Source organism: Ornithorhynchus anatinus, chromosome X1 (genome assembly GCF_004115215.2).
Source record: "Ornithorhynchus anatinus isolate Pmale09 chromosome X1, mOrnAna1.pri.v4, whole genome shotgun sequence".
Classification (NCBI taxonomy): domain Eukaryota; kingdom Metazoa; phylum Chordata; class Mammalia; order Monotremata; family Ornithorhynchidae; genus Ornithorhynchus; species Ornithorhynchus anatinus.
Genome location: NC_041749.1, coordinates 99,011,017 through 99,029,090, shown reverse-complemented (window position 1 = coordinate 99,029,090; position 18,074 = coordinate 99,011,017). Strand labels below are relative to the sequence as shown.

The following is an 18,074-nucleotide window of genomic DNA, read 5'->3' as shown; positions in this document are numbered from 1 at the left end:
TTAAGGAGGATTTTCATCTGTTGAAAAGGGTCTTTCTTCACATTAAGGAAAAATTAAGCATAATTACATTTAAGCTTAGCAAACTTTCCCCCCGCAGAAAATAAGAAATGACTAAGGTGTGATTTCTTTGTTAACTGAAAAAAATGATTTAAAGTAAGAAAATGGCAACAATGAGGAATTTGATTTGCTTCCAAATGACTATAGAGAGACATTTATTGATGCTTGCTGTATTTTGGCCTAAGAATAGAATTAGTAAAGGAGTCTCATACTCAATTATTCTAGTCAGAGACAGAAGCTAAAATGTAAATGTAAATTCAATTTTTCTTTAAACTGTAAGCCAAACAGTTTCAGAAATCCCACATACTCATTCCCTCAAACGTTAGTGTCGATTTTACAGCTCACCCTCTGAGAGCAGTGTCCCCTGCTATGCTATTTCTGCTGATGAGTAGTTAGTTTCCTTGAAATCAAGAACTCAAAAAATTAAACCTGCTCTTTTCTTCCCATATCCTTGGGAACTTTTCCATTTGTTGAGTTAGAATACTAACATGTAGGAAACAAGTCATTTGTTTGCAATTTAATAATCTATCTGCATTGTATAGATTTATAACAAATGATATCCAGGAAATTAATTTATGTCTTGATTCATGTTCCTGAATCAAGGGTAGGCCCGTATATATGTATACTTAAATATTGTTATTTTGGCATTCCAGCATATTTCTCAATATCCAACTCCACATCAAACAGGAACTCCTTACCATTGTCTTCGAGGCACTCTATCAGCTCCTCCGCTCCTTACCTTACCTCGCTGATTTCCTACTATGACCCAGCCCACGCACTTCGCTTCCAACATAAACCCCACTCACCGTACCATGATCTCATCTCTCTTGCCATCAACCTCTTCCTCATGCCCTCCCTATGTCCAGGAATTCTCTCCCCCTTTATCCAACAGACAACGACTCGCCTCACCTGCACCTCCTCACCTTCGAAACCCTCCTAAAAGCACATTTCTTCCAGGAGGCTTTCCCTAAGTTCTCATTTCCCCTTTTCACCCACCCTTATGCATTGCTTAATAATAATAACAATTATTCTAAGCACAGGGGTAGATACAGGGTAATGAGGTTGTCCCACGTGGGGCTCACAGTTTTTCTCCATTTTACAGATGAGGTAACTGAGACACAGAGAAGTTAAGTGACTTGCCCAAGGTCACAAAGCAGACAAGTGGCGGAGGTAGGATTAGAACCCACATCCTCTGACTCCCAAGCCCGTGCCCTTTCCACTAAGCCATGCTGCTTCCCTATTCACTTGAGTCTACCCCTTAAACACTTTGATAGTCATACCACCCCAGTCCCACAACACTTTTATACATAGCATTATGCTCTGCCATTTTCCCTATCTGTAATTTATTTTCCTGTCTGTCTCCCCTCTAGTCTGCAAGCCCCTTGTGGGCAGGGATTTTCTCTACCAACGCTACTGTGTTGTACTCTCCCAAGAGTTTAGTGCAATGTTCTGTGCACAGTAAGTGTTGAATAAATGCCACTGATTAATAATAATTATGGTATTTGCTAAGCACTTACTATGTGCCAAGCACTGTTCTAAGCACTGGGGTAGATACAAGGTAATTAGGTTGGACACAGTCCCTGTCCCACATGGGGTTTACAGTCTTAATCTCCATTTTACAGATGAGGTAACTGAGGCAGAGAGAAGTTAAGTGACCTGCCCAAGGCCACACAGCAGACAAGTGGCAGAGCCAGGATTAGAAACCACATGCAGAGAAGCAGCGTGGCTTAGTGGAAAGAGCACGGGTTTGGGAGTCAGACATGCGTTCTAATCCCGGCTCTGGAACTTGTCTGCTCTGTGACCTTGGGTATGCCACTTAACTTTTCTGTGCCTCAGTTACCTCATCTGTAAAATGGGGGTTGAGACGGTGAGCTCCACGTGGGACAACCTGATTACCTTGTATTTACCCCAGCACTTAGAACAGTGCTTGGCACGTAGTAAGTGCTTAACAAATACCATTACTAATAATATTATTATTCTCTGACTCCCAAGCCTATGGTTTTACCAGTAGGCCATGCTGATTCTCCAGCAGCATTGATGGTCTAATCGAATAGGTTTTATTTGATGCACATTGAAGTAGTTTTGTTGAAGTAGCTTTCATTTCTTTTTTGGTCCTATTTGATTTCTTACCCTCTAAGATGTAAAATTTTTCAGTTTACAATTTTTTTTTACAAATTAGCAGGGTTTCTAAACAGAAACTGACTGAAACCTCAATTCTTCCATATTTGGAGGCACAAGTAAATCCATGGGGTTGAGTAGGGCAAAGATGACAGAATATAGTGGTGATTTCTGTGGTTTACAGCACTTGTTGCACAGACCTGAATTTGAGCCCCCATGAAGTCTAGGAACCTACCAATTTTACTTTTATAGATATGGTGTAATTCAAATGGTGCCAAATTCCCCATATTGCTCAGTATTAAAAGTGTGTCGCAACCTATCTTAGTTATATCCTCTTAGCTATAGTCTTCCATCTCAGTGTAAAAATGGTCCAAAGATCAATTTCGTTAATCCCTTTCCCAATTTTTAACAATTTAAATAGGTCATCCTGAAGTGGAGTCCAGGGAGGATCAGATCAATTTCCTTAGCCTTTCTTCCAAAGCCTAAACCACAGAAATATTCCCTCTCTCTTACTCTTTGTTCTGGGCTGTATCTTTTCAAAATCCATTTTGTTCTCCTTAAGGTATTCCATTATGATCATTCAAATACCTACTCTAGCTGAGGTATAGCTAGTAACCATATCATCTCATTATTTAATGGCTATTCCAAGAGGAAACATATCACTTCCTTTCTTCACACTGCTTGTGGTATGGTTTGGACTGTGTGGCTTTGGCATTTTTTTACAAACCCTTTTTCTGGGTAACTTTTCATTTACCACTAATAATGATAATCGTGGTATTTGTTAAGTGCTTACTATGTGCCAAGTAATGTACTAAGCTCCAGGGTCTTGTCTTACGCTGTTGAGTTGTCTCCAACCCATAGTGACTCCATGGACACATCTCTCCCAGAAAGACCAAACTCCATCTGCAATCATTCTGGTAGTGTACCCACAGAGTTTTCTTGGTAAAAATATGGAAATGCTTTACCATTATCTCCTTCCACGCAGTAAACCTGAGTCTACACCCTTGATTATCTTTTCATTCATTCATTCAATAGTATTTATTGAGCGCTTACTATGTGCAGAGCACTGCACTAAGTGCTTGGAATGTACAAGTTGGCAACAGATAGAGACAGTCCCTGCCGTTTGACGGGCTTACAGTCTAATCGGGGGAGACGGACAGACAAGAACAATGGCGATAAATAGAGACAAGGGGAAGAACATCTCGTAAAAACAATGGCAACTAAATAGAATCAAGGCAATGTACAATTCATTAACAAAATAAATAGGGTAATGGAAATATATACAGTTGAGTGGACGAGTACAGTACTGAGGGGATGGGAAGGGAGGGGGGAGGAGCAGAGGGAAAGGGGGAAAAGAGGGTTTAGCTGCGGAGAGGTGAAGGGGGGTGGTAGAGGGAGTAGAGGGAGAAGAGGAGCTCAGTCTGGGAAGGCCTCTTGGAGGAGGTGAGTTTTAAGTAGGGTTTTGAAGAGGGGAAGAGAATCAGTTTGGCGGAGGTGAGGAGGGAGGGCGTTCCAGGACCGCGGGAGGACGTGGCCCAGGGGTCGACGGCGGGATAGGCGAGACCGAGGGACGGTGAGGAGGTGGGCGGCAGAGGAGCGGAGCGTGCGGGGTGGGCGGTAGAAAGAGAGAAGGGAGGAGAGGTAGGAAGGGGCCAAGGTGATGTAGAGCCTTGAAGCCTAGAGTGAGGAGTTTTTGTTTGGAGCGGAGGTTGATAGGCAACCACTGGAGTTGTTTAAGAAGGGGAGTGACATGCCCAGATCGTTTCTGCAGGAAGATGAGCCGGGCAGCAGAGTATCTCCCATGCCACTGCTGCCCAGCTCAGGTGAGTTTTAACTTGTAGCAGATTGACTTCCACTCACTAGCTAATGCCCAAGCTAGGAATGGAATGGGTATGTCAGTTTGACTCTCCCTCCTATAGCAGAAACTGATAAAGTACTGGAACTCTCCAGGTGAGATCCTGAGAGGAAAAGCTCCAAGGTAGATAAAAGATAATCAAGTCCCACATGGAGCTGACAGTCTAAGTAAGAGGGAGACCCGTATTGAATCCTCATTTTGCAGATGACACTGAGGCACACAGAAGTTAAGTGAGTTGCCCAAGGTCACACAGAATGTAAGTGATGGGGCTCGGATTGGAATCCGAGCTCAATTTTACCCAAACCCAACTATCATCAACTCAATTTTGAAATCTGTGTTTTGCCTCAAGCATGTATACATATGCATTATACATATGCGTTCCAAATGTGTTTGGCAATTACTGAGCCAGCAGTCAAGTCACATGAATCCAGGAATTATCCATCAGTCACATTTCCTGAGCACTTACTGTGTGTGGAGCACTGTACTAAACACTTGGGAGAGTACAATGTAACAATAAAAGAGAGACCCATTCCCTGCCCACAGTGAGCATACAGTCTAGAGGCGGGGGACAGACATTGATATAAATGAATAAAAGTACAGATATGTACATTAGTGCTGCTGGGCTGGGAGAGGAGGATAAATAAAGGGAAGAAATCAGGACGATGCAGAAGTGAATGGGAGAAAAGGAAAAGACAAATTAAGGAAGGACTCTTGGAGAAGTGCCTTCAATAAGGCTTTGAAGTGGGGGAGAGTAATTTTGTGTTGGATATGAAGAGGGAGCGCATTCCATGCCAGAGGCAGGACGTGGATGAGAGGTTGGCAGCGAGATGGATGAGATCAAGGTACAGCTAGTAGGTTGGTGTTAGAGGAGTGAAGTGTATCGGCTGGGTTGTAATAGGAGAGCAGTGAGGAGAGGTAGGAGGGGCAAGGTGATTGAGTGCTTTAAAGTCGATGGTAAGAAGTTTCTGTTTGATGCGGAGGTGGATGAGCAACCACTGGAGGTTCTTGAGGAGTGGAGCAACATGGCCTGAATGTTGTTGTAGAAAAATTATCTGGGCAGCAGAGTGAAGTATGGATTGGAGGTGGGAAAAACAGAAGGCAGGGAGGTCAGCAAGGAGGCTGCTATGGTAATCATGGTGGTATAAGATACATGCTTGGGTTGATGTGGTAGCAGTTTGGATGAGGAGGAAAGGGCGGATTTTGGCAATACTGTGAAGGTTGAACACACAGGATTTAGTGATGGATTGAATATATGTGGGTTGAATGAGAGTGATGTGTCAAGGATAATGCTAAGGCTCTGGGCCTGTGAGACAGGAAGGATGGTAGTGTTGTCTACAGTGATGGGAAAGTCAGAGGAAGGACAGGGTTTGGGTGGGAAGATAAGTAGTTCTGTTTTGGATTTGTCAAGTTTGAGGTGACAACAGGACATCCAAGTAGAAATGTCTTGAAGGCAGGAGGAGATGTATTAGGAGGGACTATGATTTAAAGTGAACAAAGACAGCAGAGTCCAACTGAAGGACAACATGACTCTGAGTAGATGTGAGCTCCAGTCCAGTTCTAGTTCCTAGATACCTGTCTGGCCAATTCACTGAACCTCAAAATCTCAGTTAGAGATTTACAAAGTTTCCTTAGGGTTACATGTAATTGGTTTCCAAATGGTAGTCAGTGAAAAAAGTTTATTTTTAAACCAATAATTTCTGGGACCCCATAAATGACAAAATAGCTTTCTATCTCAAGTTTCTCCAAGTCTGTTCCACAAAGCTTGTAGGTAGACCTTCACTTGAGAATTAATGAAAATATTCATTTTACTGGCCTATGTGTAAGTCTTCAAGCACAAAGATCTTATAGTAAAGCAGATTATTTTAGAGTTGCTTCATTTCCTGCTCTCAGCAACTAAGGGAGGCTCCAAATTCCAAAAGCCCAGCCTAAACTTCTAGTATTCAAATCCTTATTCCTGCCTAACTCTCCCCATTAGGAGGCCCAAAGTTTGATCTGGACAAACTAAGGCTTCAATCAAATCCATTGGTACTATTCATTGAGCATTACTGTGTGTCCTCCCCCTGTCTTTTCCATTGTTGTAGACAACATCACTATCCTCCCTATCTCACAAGCTCATAACTCCAGCATTATCCTCAACTCATCTCATTCAATCCACATATTCAGTGTCACCATTCAGTGTCTATTCTATCATCACAATATTGCTAAAATGGGCCTTTTCCTCTATAATAATTGTGATATTAGTTAAGTGCTTACTATGTGCCAAGCATTACGAAACACTGGGGTAAATACAAGATAATTAGATCCCACTGTGGGCTCAGAGTCTAAAAAGGAGGTAATACAGATTTGAATCCCCATTTTGTAGATGAGGGAACTGAGGCACAGAGATGTTAACTGAGTTCCCAAGGTCACACAGTAGGTAAGTGGTGGAACTGGGATTGGAACCCAGTTCTTCTGAACCTCAGGTTCGTGTTTTTTGCACTAGGCCACTTACTGCATCAGCCTCCTTGCTGTCTTCCCTGTGTTCTGTCTCTCCCCAATCCATTCCAAACTTCACTCTGCTGCCTGGATCATTTTTCTAAAAAAACATTCAGTCTTTGTGTACTCCTCAAGAACTTTATATGATCGCCCATCCATCTCCACATCAAACAGAAATTCCTCACCCCTGGCTTTAAAGCACTCAATTGCCTTGCTCTCTCCTACCTTACCTCCTTGAGTTCCTACCACCCAGCCTGCACATTTCGCTCCTCTAATGCCAATCTACTCTCTGTACCTCGATATCATTTATTTCACTGCTGACCTCTCACCCACATCCTACCTCTGGCTTGGAACTTCATCTCCACTAGACCTCCACTCTCCCCACCTTCTCAGCCTTATTAAAATGACATCTCCTCCAAGAGGTCTTCCCCAATTAAGCCCTCATTTCCTCTACTCCCTCTCCCTCTCCCTTCCGCATTACCTTTGCATTTGGAATTGCATTCTTTTTTCATCCCACACAGCCCCATAGCACTTATACAAATTCATAACTTATTTTAATGTCTATCTTCCCCTCTAAACTGTAAGATCACTATGGGCAGGGAACATATCTATCAACTCTGTTATTGTGCTCTCCAAAACGCTTAGTATAATGCTCTGCACATATTATGCACTCAAATGTGATTGGTTTGTTCCTTCCCTGATTCATCTCTCATGCACTTAGGTACATATTCTTATACTTAATTGCTTCTTTCTATCTGTAATTCAGTTTTACTTTTGTGTTTATCTGCCTCACTAGATGGTGCACTCCTTGAAGACAGGGACTATACTATATTGTACTCTCCCAAGTGCTTTAATTTAATGTTCATATTTGTTAAGCATTTACTATGTGCAGAGCACTGTACTAAGCACTGGGGTAGATACAGGGTAATCAGATTGTTCCACCTGAGGCTCACGGTCTTAATCTCCATTTTACAGATGAGGTAACTGAGGCACAGAGAAGTGAAGTGACTTGCCCACAGTCACAGCTGACAAGGGGCAGAGTCGAGATTCGAACCCATGACCTCTGACTCCCAAGCCCATGCTCTTTCCACTGAGCCACGCTGCTTCCCATAGTTTAGTACAGTCCTCTGAGTAGAGTAATTGTTCAATGTGTTTGATGATGAGATGCAAGTGTCTAACAAATCAGCCTGGCAAAAGATGACCTTTGCATGGGCAAAGCATGGAATAATCATCATGGACAACTGAAAATAACAGAAGAATGGGAATCAGGAGAACTGAATTCTAGGCCCTGCTAGGTGCTAGCAAGGTAATGGCTAACAAGGCAGGATTGGAAGTCATAGTAATAATGACGATACTAATAGTGATATTTGTTAAGCTCTTACTAAGTGTACTAAGTGCTGGGATAGATACAAGATAATCAGGTCTCACATAGGGCTTACACCCTGAGTAGGAGGGAGAACAGGTTACTTAGTGGATAGAGCATAAGCCAGGGAATCAGAAGGACATTGTTTCTAAACCCAGCTCTGTCACTTGTCTGCTGTGTGACCTTGGGCATTTCTTAACCTCTCTGTGCCTCAGTTATCCCATCTGTAAAATGGGTATCAATCAGTCAATCATATTTATTGAGGACTTACTGTGTGCAGAATGCTGTACTAAGCTCTTGGGCAAGTATTAAGACTGTGAGCTCCATGTGGGACATGGACTGTGTCCAACCTGATTATCTTGTTTATATAGCCCAACACTTAGAACAGTTCCTAGCACATAGCAAGCCCTTAACAAATACCAAAAAAACCAACCAACCAACAAACAAAAAGATATTGAATCCCCATTTTGCAGATGAGGGAACTGAGGTACAGAGAAGTTAAGTGACTTGCCCAAGGTCACACAGCAGACAGCTGACAGAACTGGGAAGCAGCGTGGCTCAGTGGAAAGAGCCTGGGCTTAGGAGACAGAGGTCATGGGCTCTAATCCCAGCTCTGCCACCTGACAGCTGTGTGACTTTGGACACGTCACTTAACTTCTCGGTGCCTCAGTGACCTCATCTGTTAAATGGGAATTAAGACTGTGAACCCTACGTGGGACAACTTGATTCCCTTGTATCTACCCCAGTACTTAGAACAGTGCTCGGCATGTAGTAAGCACTTAACAAATACCAACATTATTATTATTGTTATTAACTGAGATTAGAACCCAGGGCCTCTGGCTGCCAGGCCTGTGCTTTTTCCACTCTATCCTTCTTCTCATCTCTATAGAGTTGAGAGTTGAGACTATGGGAGGTGATGAGTTACCTGAGGGAGTGAGTATAATGTGAGAAGAGAAGGGGAACTAGAATGGTATCATTCCCCAGTTATGGAATGGAAATTAAGAGTTAAAAGAGCTCCATTGGTCTTGATTTTTGAAGGGACACATTTTCCATCCACAGTCACTTGCAAGGTGAAATCCATTTCAGGTAAAAGCCTGTCTAGTTAGAGAGACTACCTTTGATTCTGGAAGTATTTCTCTTTGTCTTTGCCTATAGGCTTAGTTCTTTGGTTAAAATTCTAGTTGTATGGTTGATAAATGTCACCTATTCAATTCCCTTAAGCATAGAGATGAATACATCTACCTGAATTCTAGGTGACGCATACAGTCTGTGCTTTGAAAGGAAATTTATGACTCATTTAAAAACTTAGCCATGTCATTTCAAATTTGAGCTATAAATGAATATTTTGGATTTTGGTATTCCTATCACATAACTATTTGCTTTCTATTACTGTGTGAGCTAGGTTGACAGTAATTAGTACAGTGGAGGCAATAGGGAAATATATGGAAATCAAAATGAGCATAGAGATTGACTGAAAGCTTTTTGGTCAATTGGCTATTATGACAGAATTGGTTTTTCAAAACAAAATGTATTATGCTTCTTTTTAATGTACAAAATACATTCATCTCATCAGCTATCTTCTTAAATCTGTGCTATTCTTCATTTCATTAAAATAATCAAAAGGAATGTCAAAACTGTACTAGCTGAAGTGGGATTGTATAGCATTCACATGAAACTGCTTCCAATATCAAAAGCATTTCAAAGCAATGTCACATTGAGTCTAAAACATCCTGATTTAGAATCACAGAGATAATTTCTCCATGCTTCAAATAAATCCACTTTGTGCCACTGAGTTGATTTTCACACTTTTTTCTCACTCAGTTCTTCTCATACACAATTATTTTCTGAATACCCTTTGCTTTCCTGTTTCTTTTTTAATTTCATCTGGATTAACATCAATCAATCATTCAGTGGTATTTATTAAGTACTTATTGTGCACATAGAACTGTACTAAGCACAAAACAATAATGTATTCCAGATATATTCATGGGCTACCTAGGTCAGGTTGTGAATTAGTTCATATAATTCTCTTTGAGGGTCCCACATAATCTTTTGAAAATCATTATTGAAACAGGTAATACTGTAATTTTGTTATTAAGTCTTAGATTTGGCTGCAACTGATATCAGTTGACTGCACAGAACTAATGGTTTGATAGTTCTATATAGAAATGATGAATAGTAATTATTAATATCACCCTTTCATTTTCTTAGTAGATAAATATGCACTGCATCCAAAACTACCATGGAGGCCATGTTAATGGTTTATTCAGCCCTTCCAGACATCTTCTACAAAGGCTCCATCAAGGAGCTGAAGCTAGTACCTTCATCAGTCAATCACTCAATGGTATTTATTGAGCACTTACTATATGCAGGGTACAGTACTAAGCACTTGGGAGAGTACGATATAACAAAATTGGTAGACACATTCCCTGCCCACAGTGAGCTGGGGCTGAGGAAGGCATGAATAAAGGGTACAAATCCAAGTGTAAAGGCGATGCAGAAAGGAGTGGGAGGAGAGGAAATGAAAGCTTAGTTGGGGAAGGCCTCTTGGAGAAGCAGAGTGGCCTAATGGAGAGAACATGGGCCTGGAAGTCAGAAGGACCTGGGTTTTAATTCAGGCTCTGCCTCTTGTCTGCTGTGTGACCTTGGGCAAGTCACTTAACTTTTCTCTCCCTCAGTTCCCTCATCGGTCTGTAAAATGGGGATTAAGACTGTGAGCCCCATGTGGGATATGGACTCTGTCCAATCTGTTTGACTTATATCTACCCCAGCACTCAAAACAGTGCACATAGTAAGTACTTAACAAATACCATTTTTTTTTTAAAAAAAAAAAGAGATGTGCTTTTAATAGGCTTTGAAGGTGGGCAGAGTGATAGACATCAAGAGTTAACTTCCAGCACTTGGCAGGTTCCCAACTACAGGCAGTCATATAGAATTGTGTAGGGGAGGATTTGAAGAGGAGAATTAAAGTATGAAAAGAGCACTGAGGAGATAGCAGAGAAATGATCAAAAATAAGGTAAAACAGCATGTTTGTACTTATATTCCTATCATCAGCACATAGGTACATATTTATTTATGTAATCATTGAAAATTCATTTATATATTTATTTGTATGTTTAATTATTTATCTATTTCATCCTGATATATTCATGCTACCACTTGGGATAGTCATCGGACCAAAGCCCTCCTGAAAAAAACATCTCTAACAAGATGCTATCCCGAATAATTCCCAGTATCCCAAATCATGTAAATCCATTAGCTATGTATAGCATATATAATCTTCCTTATACTTATCCTCAGCACTTTTGTATATTTGTGTATTCAATTATACATTCAGTGATTTATTTTGATTACTCTGTTTGTAAATGGTTTTATATCTGTCTCTCTCACTGTTTTCTTTTTCCTTTCATATCCAACTGACCACCGCTCTCTTTACCCTAAAAGTCTTATTAAAATCATATTTCCTCCAAGAGGCCTTCCCTGACTAAGCACCCATTTCCCCTACTCCTGCTCCCTCTGTGTTGTCCTAGCACTTGGATTTATACCCTTTATTTACTTCCACCTTCAGCTCCACAACACTGAAGTGCATATCTGTAATTTATTTTAATTTCTGTCTCCCCCTCTGAATTCTAAGTTTCTTATGGGCAGGGAACATGTTTACCAAATCTGTTATATTGTACCCTCAAAATCACTTAATACAGTGCTCTGTATACAGTAAGCACTCAGTAAATACCATGGATAAATTGATTGATTGATTGTATTTCCCAAATGCTTAGTATAATGCCTTGCCCTCAGTGGGTGGTCAGTAAATGCTATTGCTACTGTAGCCTTGTTCTTCCTCATGCTCCCATTATTCATAAATCCTTTTTGTCCTTTGCCTCCCTTCATTAGATTATGAACTCCTGAAAGAACACAGGTCTGGGAGTCAGAGGACCTGGGTTCTAATCCTGGCTCTAGCACTGGTCTGCTGTTGACCTTGGGCAAATCACCTTATTTCTCTGAGCCCCAGGTATCTCATCTGTAAAATGGGGATTAAATCTTGCTCCCTCCTACTTAGATTGTGAGCCCCATGTGGGACAGGGACTATGTCTAACCTGATTTTCTTGTAACCACCCCAGTCCTTAGAACGGGGCTTGGCACATAGTACTTAATAAATATTATTATTACTACTATATTTCTTGCTTCTCTTATACTCTCCTAAGTGGGTATTAGAGTGTATAGTACTCAATGGACACTCATTAAATATGCCTAATTAATAAGGTATTTAAGGGTAATATTATTTTTGTCTAAATGTATACGGAAGCTGCTTCCTTTGCTTGATCTTGTTTTTCTCTCTCCTTTTTTTCAGTTCTGCTGTGTTCTTCTTAAGAGCAACCAGAATTGCTTTTGAAATTCCAGGTGTGGATTTTTTCTATGATCTTAAATTGTAGCAAAGCTCTACCTTTTTATTTACTTCAGTATCAATGCTTTGTTGGTATTTTTGTCTTGTGCCTCATATTATGATAGTAATTCCAATAATCACCAGTGGAGTCTTCATATATGTATGGTGTTAGATGGTGAAGTCACAGCCAAACTGATGTGCTTTAAAACCCTTTCAAATTGGCCAGGCCAAAAAGAATAGAAGGACCAAACTACAAAACCCAGGGAACAAAGGGGCTCGTTTTGTTTACACTCCCCGGACAGCAATGAGTCATTTTGGGAGAAGTCTGTCTTCTCTGCCAATAGTGAAAGAGCTTCATTCCCCTGGGGAAGGTGGAGTTTTCCCTCTGAGAGAACTTTGAATAAAAGCCTCTGTTTCATCTGTTCTGATCTTGCATGCTCCTCTTCCACCACCCATCCAGAACAAGAATTCCACAAAAAGAAAGTGAAAAGGAGATAATTAAGGCTATTTTAGTCTACAACCATTTCCATCAACTCCCCCACCAAGAAAAGCCTTAGGGGGTCCAGTGTATTTGCAACTTTAAATATCAGTCTGGAAACCTTAGGGTTTATATCTTTCATTGGAATTCTTTCTGGACTTTGACCATTATCCTGTCTGGGAATCTGGTTCTCCAATGATCACTGTGGACAGAAGCAGCGTGGCTTAGTGGAAAGAGCCTGGGCTTCAGAGTCAGAGGTCATGGGTTCGACTCCCGGCTCTGCCACTTGTCAGCTGTGTGACTGTGGGCAAGTCACTTAACTTCTCTGTGCCTCAGTTACCTCATCTGTAAAATGGGGATTAACTGTGAGCCTCACATGGGATGACCTGATTACCCTGTATCTCCCCCAGCGCTTAGAACAGTGCTCGGCACATAGTAAGCGCTTAACAAATACCAACATTATTATTATTATTAACAAGATCCTGACTGGAATTTCTTGCTCTGAATATAAATCCATTTTAGTCATGGTTTGGTTTTGCAAAGATAATCTCCAATCCAACCTCATTAAGCAAAGACATCTGAGTCTAATGTATTCATTCATTAATTCATTCAGTAGTATTTATTGAGCGCTTACTATGTGCAGAGCACTGTAATAAGCACTTGGAATGTACAATTCTCCAAAGGCAAACTCTCTTCCCTGAGTCATGACTAATAACTTGAAGGCCATCATCAAATAATTGGACTTTGGATTCATTTTTTTTCTAGGCCATTACCTTATATATATTCACAGTGTAACCCCTCTGCACATTCATTTGGCTTTTTAAGATCTTCCTGCAGTGTATTCTCAACAGCGTCGCCTTCCACTGCCCAAAAAAGTTGTCTGTAACCTTGTATCCTGTAGATCTCTCTGTTCACACCCTCCTCTATGTCATTTGTGAATATGTTCAATGAAACCAGTCAAAGAACTGATCCCTAGGAGAGCCTTTATTTTTGCTCCTCCCTTACTCCCAACCCTTTCTTTTCTATCCTGAAAGACTATCCTGTCCAATTCCTGGTTACTCTTTTTGCCCATGTTGCTGAGCACTCACCTGTGCTGGGCAGCAGCAGTGTGGAAGAGAGTCAAGGGTGGAGACTCAGATTTACTGTGCAGAAGGAGGCAATGGTAAACCGCTTTTGTATTTTTACCAAGAAAACTCTATAAATACACTACCAGAACGATTGTAGATAGAGGTGGGGCCTTGTGGGAGAGATGTGTCCATGGCATCACTGTGGATCAGGCACGACTTGACAGCTTAAAACAACAACAGCAACAACAAAGCTATGTTTTACTTTTCACTTGAAAGATGGCAACATTGGTGGCTCAGCCCTGAATCCTTTGTTTCACTAAGTCTTTATTTCAATACTTTTAGAGGAGTGCCACCTATTGAATCAAAAGCAGTTTTCCATTTTCAGCAGTGTACTTTGGCTGAAATGACATTACCCTAGGAAATTTGCAACCATTAAGTAAATGTGAGTGTAAGTCATCATGACTACAGCTGACAATAGATGACCAATGGGAAGAAGTGTCTTTCAGTTATCTTCTGATACTCTGTATAAATATTTGATGATAGCTACCAGTCAGGCATGGAAATAATTTTAGCCAGAGAAAAAGGCATATGGTCATCATTTTAAGATTTATCATTTTCCACCAGAAAAACCAAGTTGGCTGAAAACTAGAAGAATTCAAAATGCTTGTATGAGAAATAACTTATTGTTTTCATGATTTAGCCTCTGCCCTGTCTTGTCACCTCTTCAGTCATTTTAGCATTCTTCTGCTCTGTTCTATGTAGGTATTTCTTATTATTTGTCCATTTGTGTTTATTATGTTTCTCCTCAAAATGTAGTCATGTATTTGGCATTTTATATTGCCCTGTCTCTCCCATTGTATGTGCCTCAAGGGCAGGAATTAGGTCACAGTTCTTCTGTAAGCATCTAGTACAGTGTTCTGCATACAGTAGGCAATCAATATACATTATTGACTAGGATGAAGTAATTTAATCATTGTTGTTTCTAACCAGACCTAGATACCATATCTTTCAAACAGAGTGATCTCTATTAGTGAGTAGGATAGATAGAAAATTTGAATTATTTGGACAAAAACTCTGACTTTTCCTAAAATAATGCTACTACTACTACCATTCATTCAATCGTATTTATTGGGTGCTTACTGTGTGCAGAGCACTGTACTAAGCACTTGGAATGTACAATTTGGCAACAGATAGAGACAATCCCTGCCCAACAATGGGCTCACAGTCTAAAAGAGGGAGACAAACAGCAAAACAACTAATAATAGTAATAATATCTTGGTATTGATATAGTGCATTTATTTTGAGAGTGCTCTCACATTACTTATCTCATACTTTAGTTCCTCAGACAAATAATTGTGCTTTTTTATTTTTGTTTTTTTTCTGCCTTATTAGCTCAATCACTGTGTCTTGATGGAACTGGCCTAAACCTGAATTTAGAACACTTTGATTGAAATCTTTTCTCTATACTACATATAATGACGTTTTCTCAAAGCTTGTGTGTACATTTCTGTCAAATAGTGGAAATCAGTATTTGTCACCAGATCTGTTTCCTTTAAAGGGTTTCATCAATTCATATGATTTGTTAGGGTCTTTGGTTTTTATGGCTTTTAAAAAATGTGTAAAGCATTTAAGAAGTTCCCCCAAGTAATTATTAGTGAGGAAAGCATTTTCAAATAGATTGACCCAAACAATTTTGCCTGCCTCAACTTTTCATGATCATTGAGTTTTTAATTTAATGCTTAATTTAATGGGTTTTTTTCTTACTGTAGTTCAGCTGAAAATGACAGGGAAAAATTATATAAATTAGCAAAATATTTGAGAAACAATCATACTCATTCAAAAAGTTAATATTTTGTTTAAATTTAATTAATTCATTGAATTAAATAGGCTTAAATATAAATAGTTGCTGCCACGACTTGTAATCTGAAGCATAAGCCACTTGATTGTGGAAGTGATAAAGAATTATATTTCATGCAGTTCTTTCATAACGGATAATGCTTCTATAAATATATAATGGATGATTATCGAAAGTTTGTTTCCCACATCTTACCACATATGATCCAACCTGCTATCTATGCAGAATGTTACTACTGGACACTTTCTTTTTTAGCATCTTCATTTAGTATATATTGTGAAATAGATCGCCAGTCACAAACACACTGGCTTTATCAGCCACACTTGCACTGCACCGATAAATCTGTTAATGGAGTCATCTTTGAAACCAAATGAGAGAAGAGAGAGAGAGACAGAGACTGAATAAGAATAGGAAGTGTGGTAAGAAGCAAAATAGGGGAATGATGAAAAATTTTTAATGGAAAGTCAATAATTCAAGGATTAGCAAAGGGAGATTTTGAATGTTGACTGCTGAATGCAGAAACCCATCACCAATGCCTAAATCTCTTTATAGTCCTCACCTTAACCATACCACTGGCCCTAATACTAACATTTACCCCAAGCTATTCATAGCTTGACTGCTTATGCAATAAAATGACCAGACTCCCAACTCTTGTCCTAACCCTAACAACATCCCTAACCCTCACCCTAATACTGACTATACCTTTATTTTTGATGATCAGTGCTACCAGCATTTCATTGTCATGTTTTAGCTCCTAGTGGACAGGGATCTCTCAAGCTCTTAGTTCATTGCTCTGCACACAGTAAGTGCTGCATAAATACCATTGATAGATTGACTGCATGTCCAGAAGTAGCAAGAGAGGAGGAAGCAAGGCAATATTCCTACCCAGTTCTCAAAGGAGGGTCCCCATCTTGTAAAGACCTTGATCACCTCCCCAGGTAATCTCCTTCGCTACCAGTGGAACTACTGTCAATTTTTCCACTGCCAGGGAATGGACTCAAGCTGGTGTGGGAATTAACATGAGAGGGTGTGAATGGCCAGAGTCAGCCTTATATCAAATACTGGAGCCCTGCTTCACTCCTGAAGATTTCCTCCCTGCACACTCTATGTCACTGCCTGGCTCACATGTGTCCTGTGCACTCTGCCATGGACCTTGCCCTGGATTTACCTGGAGACCAAACCCATCTTAGAGCCACCAGGTCAACTGAATATGTACTTATGTTAAATCTCGGTTGCTTAAATAGCGGTGCTTGTGAACTAGAATGACAGACCATTTAGAGCAATGCAAGACCCATGATTCAGATTGCTGCTGATCCATTTTGGCATTTTTTTTCATGAATTCTACTTTTAAATTTGGTTGTCTTGGTTTAAATCTCATACAACCTACATATTCAATCTGTCACCAAGTCCTATTGGTTCTACTTTCACAGCATCACTAAAATCCATACTTTCCTCTCCATTCAAACTGCTACTTTGCTGATCTAAACATTTGTCATATCCCACCTTAACAATTGCATCTGACCCCTCACTGACCTCCCTGCCTCCTGTCTCTCCCCATTCTAGTTCATACTTCAGCCAGCTTCCTGGATCATTTTTCTAAATAAACATTCAGTCCACATCTCCCCACTCCTCAAGAATCTCCACATCAAAGAGAAACTCCTTACCATCAGGTCTAAAGCACTCAATCACCTCTCCCCCTCCTATCTTACCTCGTTGATTTCCTACTACAATCCAGCTGAAACACTTCACTCCTCTAATGCCAAACTGCTCACTGTACCTCAATCACGTCTTTCTCACCACCTGCCTCTTTCCCGCATCCTCTCTCTCTCTCGGAACTCCCTCCTCCTTCATATCTGATAAACCACCTCTCTCCCATCTTCAAAGCCTTATGAAAATCACACCTCCTCCAAGAGGCCTTCCCTGACTAAGCCTTCATTTCTTTATTTCCCATAATCCCTCTCCCTTCTCCGTTGCCTATACACTAAGATCTTGATAACCACTCATCCCTCGGCCCCATAGCACTTATGTGCATACCCTTAACTTATTTCAATTGTCTGTCTCCATCTCTAGACTGTAAGCTCCTTGTTGAATTCTCCCAAGCTCTTAGACAATGCTCTGCACACAGTAAACATTCAGCAAACACCATTGCTTGATTAACTGAATCAACTCCTTTCTGGAAGAGAGCATACTTTCCTAAATTTCATTCTGAATTTGGTATATGTTCCTTCCAGAAAGCCTCTTTTGTAATTCACAGAACATTTCCCAAGCTATATCTTCTAGCATTGAGTTCCTTTTCCTCTTAATTGTTTTTTTGAGCAGGAAGCAAAAAGGTGACCATTAGGTTAAGTTTGCTCTTTTCCATACAAAGCAAAGAAGATGATTTTCTATCCTCGTAGACATTTTGTACCTCCAACTGTCATTTGA

The 18,074-nt window shown here is 40.4% G+C and overlaps 1 long non-coding RNA gene and 1 other non-coding gene across 2 annotated transcripts in view; one reads left to right on the top strand and one right to left on the bottom strand.

Moving 5' to 3' along the window:
• The window catches only part of LOC114806644, a 71,398-nt gene that overhangs the window by 28,461 nt on the left and 24,863 nt on the right, over window positions 1-18,074 (top strand). Inside the window, exon 2 of the long non-coding RNA XR_003754708.2 lies at window positions 12,218-12,267. This is a non-coding gene — a long non-coding RNA (uncharacterized LOC114806644). The remainder of the gene's footprint in view (window positions 1-12,217; window positions 12,268-18,074) is intronic.
• On the bottom strand, window positions 4,009-4,143 carry LOC114806714. The gene has a single exon (XR_003754776.1). It is a non-coding gene; the product is annotated as a small nucleolar RNA SNORA7 (small nucleolar RNA).